Below are 12,834 nucleotides of genomic sequence, written 5' to 3'. Positions count from 1 at the left end.
AGGTCTGTAATAATTTAATACATTTCTATGCACCCTGTAGCACTGTAAACCACCAACCAGAGGGAAGGTGCTCAGTAAACTATTTCTTTCCAGTTGCACCCATCACACATATTCTCACACAGGTAGGGCAAGAGACGCGCCTGGAGTCACAAAGGTGCCAGAGACAAACGAATAGGAACAGGACTGGTCCTCTTACGAGCAAAACAGAGGTCCAGAGGCTCCCAAGCGCATCCCAGCACCGGTAGCCACCAGCCTCTCCCCACGCGCGGCCGCCAGCCAAACGCTCCAAAAACCAGCAGTCGACTGGCGCGGGAAGCAAACACAGCGCGCCCCCGTCCGCTCCCCCGCCGGCGCATGCGCGGGGGCGGGCTCGTAAGGGGTAAGCGAATCCTCAGCCTACGCGGGAGATCAAAGAACCACAGGAAGCGCGGGCTCGTGCTTCTTCAGGTTTCCCTTCAGCGGAGTTTAGCCGGGCCCCAGTCTCCTTCCTCAGGCAGCCCCTAAACCGTACCGCCACCCCTTACCCCAGCGGCCGAACGCCTACGTTCGGCCGGCAGTTCCCGACCGGAAGTAGCCGCTAAGACCCAGCGCTCCGGGTCTGAGGAAAGAGATGTCTTTTTACTCACGGCTTACAAGACTTCTTCGAGACTTTCGAAAGCCCTCCAGCACGGAAGCAGACACGACTCCGGGGCTGCGAAGCAACGGTCACTCGCTTTTCTTCTCTTTCCCCCACGAATCCACCAAACCCCCTCCGGGAAAGCGGGCCCCTCCGGGCGGCCCGCGCTTTCCGCGGGTGGNCGACGTCACGGAGGAGTTCCCCTCACGTCATGCCCCTCCTCCGGCCGCCCAGCGAGGCCGGCGCCCCGCACGCTTCTCGCGGCAGAGCTGGGTGGCCCGAGTGTCCCAACACTAAGGAGTCGAGCGCCAGCCTCTGCTTGTGTACAGGGCGGCTCCCGGAGCCGGAGGCCGCCACAGCCCTTTTGAGATGCGCCGGAGAAAGCTCAGGCATTTCCGTCTGGGAAACGCAAGCCCTTGGTGTTACAGTGTGCCTGACGTTAGCCTATTTCAGGAAAGCCTGTGTAAGGGTCACTACCATGGACAGTTAAAACCAAGTGATGAGGCAATGGACACGGATCAGTTTAACATAGCGTTCTGCCTTGTAGCCATTACCTGCAGTTTAGTGATGTGACCTGACAGGACTGGGTGATGAGGCCATGTAGCAAAAACGATGTATAAATGGAAAGTTGCCGAGGACCCTGAAATGAGACGGAATCAGAAGTGACCAGCATTATTTCTTGGGATAACAGCTGTTAGGTAATTTAATTTTTTTAATCAACACCTTCTGTGGCTGTTTGTTTATAATGTTCAACCTGTTAGTCTGTTTTCCTATTTGACTTCTAGGAAGCGTTTTTCATTAGCAATTCTACAAATGAAATTGAAGAAAATAAACAATAGGTTAGAATCACAGTGTCTTTTAAACCAGTCCAATGCTTTTCGTTAATGCTTATGAGACGTAGGAGGAAGATAAAGCATAGTATTAATACACTTTAGAAGTTAAGTAGTATTTAGGAAATCATAAATACAAGCTGTAAAGCTATTTTTTTCCACTCACCCCCGATGTTAAGGGATGGACATCATAGCTTACCCCTTGGAATTTCACCCAATAGGGTGTTTCTGTGCCATTCTAGCAATGCTATAGGAACGTTAGTATCTTCAGGCAAGAGGATTGCTAAACCTTCGTAACTCTGTTATAGTAACCATCATTTACTTCCATATTTTATAAGACTTCATAACACTTTTGAAGAAAATGGGTGAAAAATTGACTGCCATTTCTAACACAACACAGGAAACATACTTGTTTGTATAAATGTTTATAATGGAAACAGAGTTGTGTTATAAATGGGAAGAACCTGTAAGCAGTTTGTCACTTAACTGTGCATTGAAAGAACAGTGTACTTGTGGTCTGAAGAAAAACCGTCAGAACAAAATGATAAAACTTGTTCCTCTGGCCTCTGCCAATAGCTTCACCACCCATTGCATTTATATAAATCCAAAGAATCATCCTTGACACCTTTCCCCCCTTTAACCCCCACAGCGAAACTACTACCAAGTCCTGTCAGTTTTACTTACCACATATATCTCAAATCAATCCCCTTCTTTCCATCACTTCCACCATATTCCAAAATACCATTTTCCCTTACCTGGTCTGCTAGTCTGCTTTCCATATGCATCCAACCAACAACCCTATCTAACTAAACCTTTCTGTTTACTGGTGTTCAGAAAAAAAAAAAAGTATATATTTTCAATTCATGTATATATTTAAATTTTAAATTAGATACATGTTTATATATATATGTTAAAAAATATTTTTTTTTTATAAAATTTTTTTATAAACTTGGCTGGCTCAGTCTGTAGAGCAAGCAACTCTTAATCTGTGTAGTGAAATCAAGCCCCATGTTGGGTATAGAGACTAAAAAAAAAATCTGTATCTAGAACCATTAAAGAAATGGAATGCTTAGTTTATTTTATTTATTTTATTTTATTTGTATTTTTTATTTTCTTTCTGCTTTGTTTTATTTTTTAAATTTTTTAAATTTTTATTTATTTATTTTTTTACAAATAGTTTATTGTCAAATTAGTTTCCACATAACACTCAGTGCTCATCCCCACAAGTGCCCTCCTCCATGCCCATCCCTCCTCCCCCCCACATCCATCAGTCCTCAGTTTTTGTCAGCATGAATGCTTAGTTTAAAATCAGCATCTTACCCCCTGNGCTGGCTCAGTCAGTAGAGCAAGGAACTCTTGATCTTGAGTTGTGAGTTGAAGCCCCATGCTGGGTGTAGAGATTACTTTTTTTAAAAAAAGATAAATTGTATTTATGTATTGCAGAAAAATGATATATAGTCAAATGAGTATGTCACAGGCTCTGGAGACAGGCTCCCTGGGTTTGAATCTTGCTCTGATACTTCCTTGCCAAGTGACCTTGGACTGGTTTCTTAACCTCTGTCTCATTTTTCTTACATATAAACTGAGGATAATAATAATATATTAATATAATAATAATATGGATAGTACCAACCATACGGGGTTAGGTTTTGAAGAGTAAATGAAGTAGTACACGTAAAATGAAGTAGTACACTGCTTAGTACTGTGTTCAGAGACACAGTATGTGCTTGGAAAAAAGCTAGCCCTTATTAGCACTTCTGAGCTAACTCATAACTATTATATTTTTAAAGACATTTTTAGGGGCAACTGGGTGGCTCAGTCAGTTACATGTCCGACTTCGGCTCAGGTCATGATTTCATGGTTTGTGGGTTTGGGCCCTGTGTCAGGCTCTATGCTGACAGCTCAGAGCCTGGAGCCTGCTTCAGATTCTGTGTCTCCCTCTCTCTCTGACCCTCCCCTGCTCACACTGTCTCTATCTCTCTCTCAAAAATAAATAAAACATTTAAAAAAATTTTTAAATAAAGACATTTTTGAAAAGGGTGAGAAAAAAATGGGAATCTATGTTTTCCTCCTCCCACTTTAAATTTTACTCACTTTGAGACTTTACATTATAGCTACTATGATCTTCGCAAAAAATAAATCTGATAATGGCTGCTTACCCTTCAGTGGCCCTACTGTTACTCCTCAAAGAAAGCCCCTTTGAACTGCCTCTACTACCTCTGCAGGTTCATTTCCTATCATTTTCTGCCATCTGGCCTTTATCTTTTAGTGTCTCTTAGAGGTCTTTGCATGCTGTTGCCTCTGGAATTATCAACCAAACTTACCCCTGCCCTTTGCCTAGCTATTTACTAATCATTTTATCTTGTTTTAATAGTCTTTTCTATTAAATCCTCTTATAGCACTATGTACGTTCCCATCTTACACTTTTTACAGTTTTAAATATTTGAATAATTTTCTCTTCCCATTAGACTAAATTTCTTGAGGTCAAAACCATGTCTTGTTCACCTTTTGGCCTCCAGAAACTAACCCACTGCCTGCCATAAAGTCAGTACTGTGTGGATAAATGAATAAATTTTAGGGATAGACTATTTTATATGTAAGTGGAGAAAGTCTTTGAATCCATTCAAAATTCTTAGATTATCTGTGTGAGATTTTATGACGATCACCTTAATGGAAATGGTTGGTATATTCATATTCTCTCCCAATAAGAGCTTTAAGCTCCATATGGTGGAATAAATTATGAAGTTCTAAATATATGTGAGAAAACTTTATGGCTTTGAACAATGTTTCCCAAATATTTTCAATACTTAGAAAATGAATAATTGTGTTACATATTGTGATAAAAAGATGAGGCTGCTTCCATCCAGAGGCAGCAGAAGTTAGAACTTTAGCCCCCAGGGCCAATGATGCTCCCTTGAGGGCTGGGATTTTAATGTCCTAGCACACCTATTATCCATCCATTGTAGGCCTCTCGTTAGGATGCTCGACTTAAAAATTGTGTGGTAAAATGACTAAAACGGTAAATTTTACAATATATACATTTATACATTTAACCACAATAAGAAAAAATGTGTGGTAGCGGTAAAAACTCTAAGACTCTTAGAACTGTACAATTTTTGAAATGTGATTTTAAAATTGTCTAACTCAAATCATTTTAAAACAAACCTTTTGTTGATTCTATTTTCTGCCTAACTCATACAGTTGAATGGCTGAGGGTTGCAAAGGAAAAATCACACAACAGGTTATACTGATGTCACTAAAATGGCATGGTTTCAAACCTCATATAGGGTGTCAATTAATTCTTAAAATAGACTTTGTTCAGCTGCTTTTTTTCTTTGCTGACTTCCAAACCTTTACTATTTTCTTCAAGCCTCTGTACAGTATTCTCACTCTCAGCAGACACCCTAGTCTCCAGGTTAAGCAGAACAATTGGGGTCAACAGGTGTGGTCTCTTTAAATTTCACTTTTCCTTTTTCAACCCTGTGAATTAGGCAATACCATTTTGCAGATACAATGTGACTCATATCCAGTTGCTTCTCCCCACCTCTTCTGCATCCACCTTGGAGTGGAGCCATCAGCATCTCAAACCTCTTCTGCAGCAATAGCCTCTTTTTTTTTTAGATCAACTGCCTTTCTACTTTTACTGTTTCCTCCTTAGTGTAGTGTACAGCAATTAGAGTATTCCTTTAAACAGATCAAGCAGATTTAGTCAGAACAAGATGCTGTCTTTGCCATAAACATTGCAGTGTCTTCCTGTCACCTTAGAATAAAGTCAAGCCCTTTTCCATGGAGTCAGGACAAGTGAATCACCACATTATACTGGTGTTATCTCCCAAATAGTTTTGAATTAGTGCTTTCCTTTCCATTCCCTTTTACCCTCATTTAGGTCCTGTTATTTCTTACCTAGACTATACAACCTCCTTGTTTCTAGTCTTCTTCTTAATAGTCTCTACACAGCTGCCAGAGATCTAAACCATTATTTCTGAGCCTAGCATTTCCTTGCTTAAACTCTTATGTGGCTCTCCATTGCTTAAATATAATCAATACAAAAATTTATTAATGAGACTTTATAGCACAACTGGATTTGGATTAGCTACATTTCAAGTGCTCAAAGCCACATGTGCCTAGTGGCTACTATATTGGACAGCACAGGCCTAGATATATAATGAACCAATGAGTGTTGAATGAACAAGTGAGGTTGCATGGTTTACCTGAAGAACCAGGATGGAGCTTGGACTAAGACACAGATAACTGATTCCTAGTCTTAGGCTATTTCTGCTGATTGTGCTGGGCGTTTCTCTCTTTCCCACTCCCCACGCCATCCCATTCCCCTCCCCTGACCCAACATTAAGGGCCTGTATCCCCAAGCAAATTTTAAAGTGATTATACCCATTATTACTATTTACATAATACTGTCCAGCACCTCTAATATGAGCACATAATACTAATAAACTGGGGGTGAGCTGTCTACCTACAGCCAGAATTATTTTGGAACTATTTAGAATTATTAACTACTTAGAATAATTAAGAACAAGACAAAAGGCTGTTTGAGAGATAAGTGGGAAAGGAACTTTTGAGACAAAAGAAAATTATGTTCACTGTCAGCATTTGTGTCAACTTGAACACTTGATTTAATTAAGTTGTTTACAGTAATTACCAAGTATAGTTTAGGGGTGAGAGTATACATCCGTTGATGATCTTGCCCCAAGTGACAAAATGTTTTGTTTATGATTTGAATTGATGGTGGCAAGATTCCAATTGGGTTGAGCAGTTTTAGAATTGTTTTAAAAAAATGTATTTAACATTCTCGGAGGATGTCAGTTTTACAGTTTTTATTTTGACAGTCTAAGTGGTCTTAAAATGAATGTTCTTATAACGAACATTAAAAATTATACATTGCTTTCCAATTAGAAAAATTAGCCTTATATAGTCTGGCCAACTTCCAACTTTGATATAAGAAACTTTATTTTTATTTTTACTATGGCTACATATTCCTTCTTCATTTCTTTTTATAAACTAGTTAGTAGTTTATGATATTTGTGTTCTTAAATATCATTCACTTAGTTACTTCATTTTACATCAGTAATGGGCAAAGTTTTGTTATTTATATAATTTGCCCGATTTAGGAACTCTTTATACTTGGTAAAGATTCCTATGCACTATACGATATACCGTATTATCTTGCTTGCTTAGTTGCCTAGGTTTAAATAATGGCAGGCTGATCAAGAATGTTAATGCTCTATTACTGCAAAATGATTTATTATGAATGAAAAGGAGCTTCTTTTTCTTCCAGGTCAGCCATTTTATAATACAATGACTGCTTGGCAATATTTCATACCTATACATATGGGTTTATAGAGCTCAGTAATTTTGTTAGCTAGCCCTTAGGTCTTGTCTGTTAACACTGGCATTTAACTTCTGTGAAGATGATAAAAGAATATAAGATTGATTAATCACTAAGACAGGAGAATAGAAAAGTGGATTTTATTTTGAGAATCTTGTGAAACTAATATTTACCTTTTTATCCAGTAAATATAGTATTATTCTATCTACATATGGATGATGCTACCATGATGGAAGCTGTGGGAACAGTATTTATTTACAGTAATGTAAATGGAAAATATTATGGGGGTGCCAGGGTGGCTCACTCAGTTGAATTCCCAACTCTTGATTTTGGCTCAGGTCATGATCCTAGGATTATGGGATAGAGACATTTGTCAGGTTCTGTGCTGAGCATGGAGCCTGCTTAAGATTCTCTCTCTCTCTCTCTCTCTCTCTCTCTCTCTCTTTCTCTCTGTCTCTGTCTCTCTCTCTCCCCCTTTCTCTCTCTCCATCTACGTCAGGCTCTGTGCTGACAGCTTGGAGCCTGGAGCCTTCTTTGGATTCTGTGTATCCCTGTCTCTCTGCCCCTGCCCTGCTCATGCTCTGTCTCTCTCTCTCTCAAAAATGAATAAACATAAAAAAAAGAAAACTTCCTATAATATTATATTTATTTATTTTGAGAGAGCAAGAGTGAATCGGGTGGGGGCAGAGAGACAGAATCCCAAGCAGGCTCCACACTGTGCAGTGCCCAACACCAGGCTTGATCTCATGAACCATGAGATCATGATGTGAGCTGAAATAAAGAGCTGGACACTTAAATGAGCCATCCAGGGGCCCCACCATACTAGTTTTGAATAATAAAATCAATCTAAAGTTTATTCTGTGCTTTCCTCTCTTTTTTTTAATTTAGAAACTATTTTTGAGAAAATAACCAAACGAAGTTTCCGAATTTTGATCAATAATTACCTAAAGGCTAATTTACAGTCCCAATACATTTTTCTGTTTATTTCAGAAAACTTTTACAAGGTTACTAAAAGGGCTTTAAAATATGACGGCGATCTGAGTCTCATAATTTAGAAAAGAAAAATAAACTGGGCTCTCTCGGTCAGGGTTGGAGTGAAGCACCTATTATATGGACCAATCTCATTTTTTAGATTTTTTTGCATTAATAATTGTACTTACTAGAAATCATGGCACACATGTTCTTTTACATGGCTTATAATAGTGGACATTTGAGGGGTGCCTGAATGGCTCAACCAGTTAAACGTCTGGCTCTTGATTTTAGCTTACGTCATGATCTCATGGTTTGTAGGTTCCAGCCCTGGCTTGGGCTCTGTGTTGTCAAGCATGGAGGCTGCTTGGGATTCTCTCTCCCTCTCCCTCTCTGCCCCTCCCTGCTTGCCCACTCTCTCTCTCTCAAAAATAAACAGTTTTTAAAAATAGTGGACATTTGAGAGGTGAATATAAATTGACTTCTAATGGAGTTAGCAAAAGTGTTCTTACTTAGCTTTCCCAGCCCTGCATTTTAAATTCTTTCATGTAATAAGTTTAAAACTAAATAGATTGAAGGACCTTGAATTATGTTGTTATCTCCAAAGGGACCAGAGCAGAAAATGCTCCAAAAAGCTCACCGGGTTGTATAATCAGTGACGGTTTATAGCCATATTCCTGGCATATGGGACTATGCAAGTCCTGAGCTGGAGATAGGACCTACGAATTAAGATTTAAGCTCTAGCCCTGCCTCTGATAATCTGCATGTTGCCTAGACAAGTCTTATTTCCCCAACCAAAAAATGAGAATACTCATACTTACTGCGTCCAAAGGGATTATTATAAGAATGAAATAATATATGTATAATTTCTTAAGGAAGACTTCTAGAAGTTTGAAGCAACTTGCCTGTTGGGAGCAGCATGGTAGAAGCCTTTCTAGGCAGAAGGCATGTGCAAAGATTCTGCTATGGGAAATCACTGTGAATTCTGGAAACCGTAAGTATATAGTAATGTATTTGTATAGGTTGACAGTGAGAAATGAGCAGCAGCCCCATCTAGTTTGTTGAATGAATTCTAATTTTTAATAATAATCCTACTGAGCAAGTAATTTAACTTCTCTACACCTCAGTTGTTCATCAGTGATATGAAGATAATACATACCTTGGGTGTTTTACATACAAGATTGTTGACAGCATTATATGATTATAAATGTATCCAAACAGTAAAAGAAACTGTTGGTAGTAGTAGATAGATTTAAGAACTACAGCTAATCAGAGAGATAACTTCAATTGCTAAAGTTATATAATTGTAGTGAAACTGCTGAATTGCTACGCAGATTGTGACAGATTTATAATTATAGAAGGGATTACATTACAACTTGAGTGCTTTTATGTATCTTATTTGATTCACATAAATAAGTTTAAATAAGTCAGGTAGAATTATTACATTGTTGTCATTTCCATTATATTCCAAGGGACTTTAAAAATGCAAAACTGTATAGAAAGGAGAAACTAATTTATTCATGTATTTCAGAAATTTGTGGTTTTAAGAAATTATTTACCTAATAGAAATTTATAATCTATTGAGCTTCAGGTGCAAGAAAGGGGGAGTTGATAAAAGTTGATTGTGATCTGAGCTAATTTAGTGAAGATCTGAGTATATTTGATAACTCCTTCTGACAGGTGTTTCTTCTTAATGGCCTTTGTTCCGTAGTGTATGTCCTCACTTTTATTTCTGGGCCCTTCAGTCTGATTTCTGTATTTCACCCATATCAATTTATTAGCTAATTTAACCACTGGCTAAGAGAGAGAGTTATTTTTAAAAACTCAGATACTTGATTTTAACGTAATTGAAGTTAAATGAAAATTATGATGTTTTTAATCATATTTATTTTTAATTTAAACCTATTTCTTCCTCATTTTCACGAAACTAAATTTTTATAATTATGCAACAATTATGATATTTACTTAATTAAAGCACATAACTGGCTATTTTACCTTCCTGTTTTTAATCTACTTGACTAGAGCTTTCCTCTAATGTATTCTTCAGAGCCATGCTCCAGGATCACATAAAGGTTATAATGAATTAATTCTTGTAACCAGACCCTCTTGGACATAGTCCAACACAAGCTTGTACTATTCAAAATTCTGTATTTCACTATATTAAGAGGTGTTACTTGAGGGTCCAATGTAGTCAGTCTGTTTTTATTATAATCTTACCAATGTAAACTAAATGATAAAGCCTTTGGATCAATACTGGACATAAAAGTATTTACAGAGTACGTATTAATTGTACTGCTGCTTGGCCCTTTAAAAATTGGTGGCCAAATTCAGGAAATGAAATGTACTTTATTAGAAAATACCTTTCTCACAAAAGATCAAGTTTCAATGCATCTCAGGTTTTGTGGGAATGGATCAAATAGATCAGACTAATACATAGGCTAAAATTCCTCACTTGCGATTTGAAATTGCCGTACTCATTTTTCAGAAAATCTATTTTACTTGAAGAGTGTATTAGTTAAAATTGTATTGGTAAATTAAGGAAAAGGAGTTTGGTCATATTTGTCCATAATAGTGATGTGCTAGACTCCTCTTGGGCCCTGCTTGCTTTAGCCAGTCCAATGGCATTCCAGTGTTAATCAGATTCATAAAGGTGAAACTGCCTGGAGGGCTTCTCTGAAGCCTTTGGAAGTAGAAGCATAGCCTGAAAGTGTGAAGAAATCAACAACCTATGAGGCAACGGATAACTGACCTAAGTCAGAACTGGTGGATAAATGCTACTCTCCAGGCTTCTGGCAGGCAATCCTAGGACTTCATGGCTCCTAACAAGAGCCCTGAGATTGAGGCCCATTTTGCCCTTACTGAAGGAAGCTCTCCAGGATGCACTCTTGTTTTGGCTTTCCCTCTCTCCCCATTTTCTTCTAATCCCCAGCCCTTATTCCCTGGGAAAACTTCTCACATAGACAATTTGTACATTATCTGGAGGACTAAGGCTCCATTTTCCATGGAGAACCCAAATTAAGAGATAAAGGTTAAACATATGATTTCCATTTCAGGGGTGCCTGGCTGACTGAGTCAGTAAAATATGTTATTCTTGATCTCAGGATTATGAGTTCAAGCCGCATGTTGGATGTAGAGATTAGTTAAAAAAGAAAAAAAAATTAACTTTTGAAAGTTTGCATGTGTCGATGGGGCAGTCAGATTAACTGTATGTAGTAATTTGTAAGGATGTTAATAATGACCCAAGACTGATGGAACTTGTGCATTCAAGGCTATTTTTCTGATAGTAATAACAGTTTGATTTAAAGGAATTTATACACTCTTGCTCAGTCTTTTATAGGCAAGAGAATATTTTCTTGCCACTTTTCAAACTTTATTGGACATTAGAATAATCTGGAAAATCAGTAAATATGTAGATTCATAAGATCTATCCATTAAAGATTCTAGTGTGATATGTCTAGAACGGAGTTTAGCAATCTGCATTTTTAATAGGCATCCTCCAGGTGAGTCAGATGGTCCACAGATTACACTTTGAGAAGCATTGATATATTATTATAGTAATAATACTGCTGAGGATAATCTGTGACCAAGAAATAAATGAAAACAAATTTACTCCACAGGGACTGAATTAGTATCATGATATTATTAATCACATGTTCTAATAAACCAAGCTAATAAACCACAGATTGGCCAGTCAGATTAAAAAGAACCTAATTTTAATTTCAGACTCCTCTATAGAAATTTGATTTGATATTACTTAATTGGCTTCAACATTAGTACAAACATGTGGTTTGTTATGGTACCAATGAACTGCTGAGAATTTAATTTATGCTAGATGTGTTTAATTTACACTTACTGGTGGAACTAGAACAACATGTCACTCATCTCAAAGATATAAACACTCACATCTTAAGTCAAGCTGTGGGAAAAGAGACTTGATATTGTACTGGAATAGACTAAACAACCTTTCTTGCTGAATGGCCTGTGGCCAGGTCCCAGTGGCCTGTGGCCAGGTTCCAGTGGTTAGTCTGATATTATAGTTAAAAAATCATATACTTATTCCTGAGCAATATTTGTTTATTTTAAGTTTTGTAAAACAATTGCTTGGAAGCTGACTAGAGAAGAATTTAACTACTCTCTAAAATGCTATGTAGATGGTATTTACCATTCAGTAATTACTATATTATTGAAAATTGGTTATTATATTAATATTTTAGAAATATGACTGATTCTGCCACCTACTTTCAGTTAGGAGACCTTACCCTTCAAATTTAGACCTGTATATGTTAAATGTAAATTTTTTTATAAAGAACCTTATTACAGAATTCTGTAATACTGTTCCATGTCCATAAATGTACTGTGAGCTACATAAAATTACTGATTACATAAATTTTCTTAATGTTTCAAGATGCATTTAGAAATTCTTTAGATTTAAAATGTTTTCATGTTGGAGGGAAGTATTTCTCAATCCTAATCTAAACATTGTAGCAACAACAGGCAAAGAACCTTCAGGGGAACAGGCTTAAGATAGAACTTTGAAACTAAAAATCTGCCACACAAGTTATATTTTCACTTTGTCAGTAATATAGAACTTCTAAGGCAGTAATTTTCTGATTACTTTTAAGGCTGTATGTCATTTTGTTTTAAGTTTATTTATTTTAAGAGAGAGAGAGAGAGCGCAAGGATATATGTGTAAGCAGGGGAGGAAGTGGAGGGAGAGAATCCAAGGGAGGCTCCAGGCTGTCAGTGCAGAAGGCTGTATGTGTTTAAAGATGAGTTATAACATTTTCTGTTTCCCAATTAGTCTTTGATGCATAGCAAGTTTGGTTGTGCTGATTTATCCAAATGAACTATTTTATACAGAAATTTTTCAAATTTTATTTTTTTATTTTGAGAGAGAGAGACATAGTATAAGCAAGATAGGGGCACAGAGAGAGGGAGACACAGAATCTGAAGCAGGCTCCAGGCTCTGAGCTGTCAGCACAGAGCCTGATGTGAGGCTTGAACCTATGAGCTGTGAGATCATAACCTGAGCTGAAGTTGGATACTTAACCAACTGAGCTACCCAGGCTCCCCCC

The 12,834-nt window shown here is 37.7% G+C and overlaps 1 protein-coding gene across 7 annotated transcripts in view; it reads right to left on the bottom strand.

Moving 5' to 3' along the window:
• Positions 1-12,834, bottom strand: part of RBBP8 (RB binding protein 8, endonuclease) — a 97,856-nt gene that overhangs the window by 79,190 nt on the left and 5,832 nt on the right. For 4 of the 7 annotated variants that reach the window (XM_077778144.1, XM_077778138.1, XM_077778142.1 and 1 more), the window contains one exon: positions 1,171-1,256. The gene's annotated coding sequence lies outside the window, so the exon portion shown is untranslated. Of the gene's footprint in view, positions 1-196; positions 270-626; positions 796-1,170; positions 1,257-12,834 lie in introns of those variants that run through there. The other 3 variants (XM_077778140.1, XM_077778143.1, XM_077778141.1) reach the window with 2 other exon arrangements.

Source organism: Crocuta crocuta, unplaced genomic scaffold (assembly GCF_008692635.1).
Source record: "Crocuta crocuta isolate KB4526 unplaced genomic scaffold, BGI_CrCroc_1.0 scaffold26, whole genome shotgun sequence".
NCBI lineage: Eukaryota > Metazoa > Chordata > Mammalia > Carnivora > Hyaenidae > Crocuta > Crocuta crocuta.
Note: the sequence above shows the minus strand (reverse complement) of the source record. Positions and strands in the feature narration are given on the sequence as shown.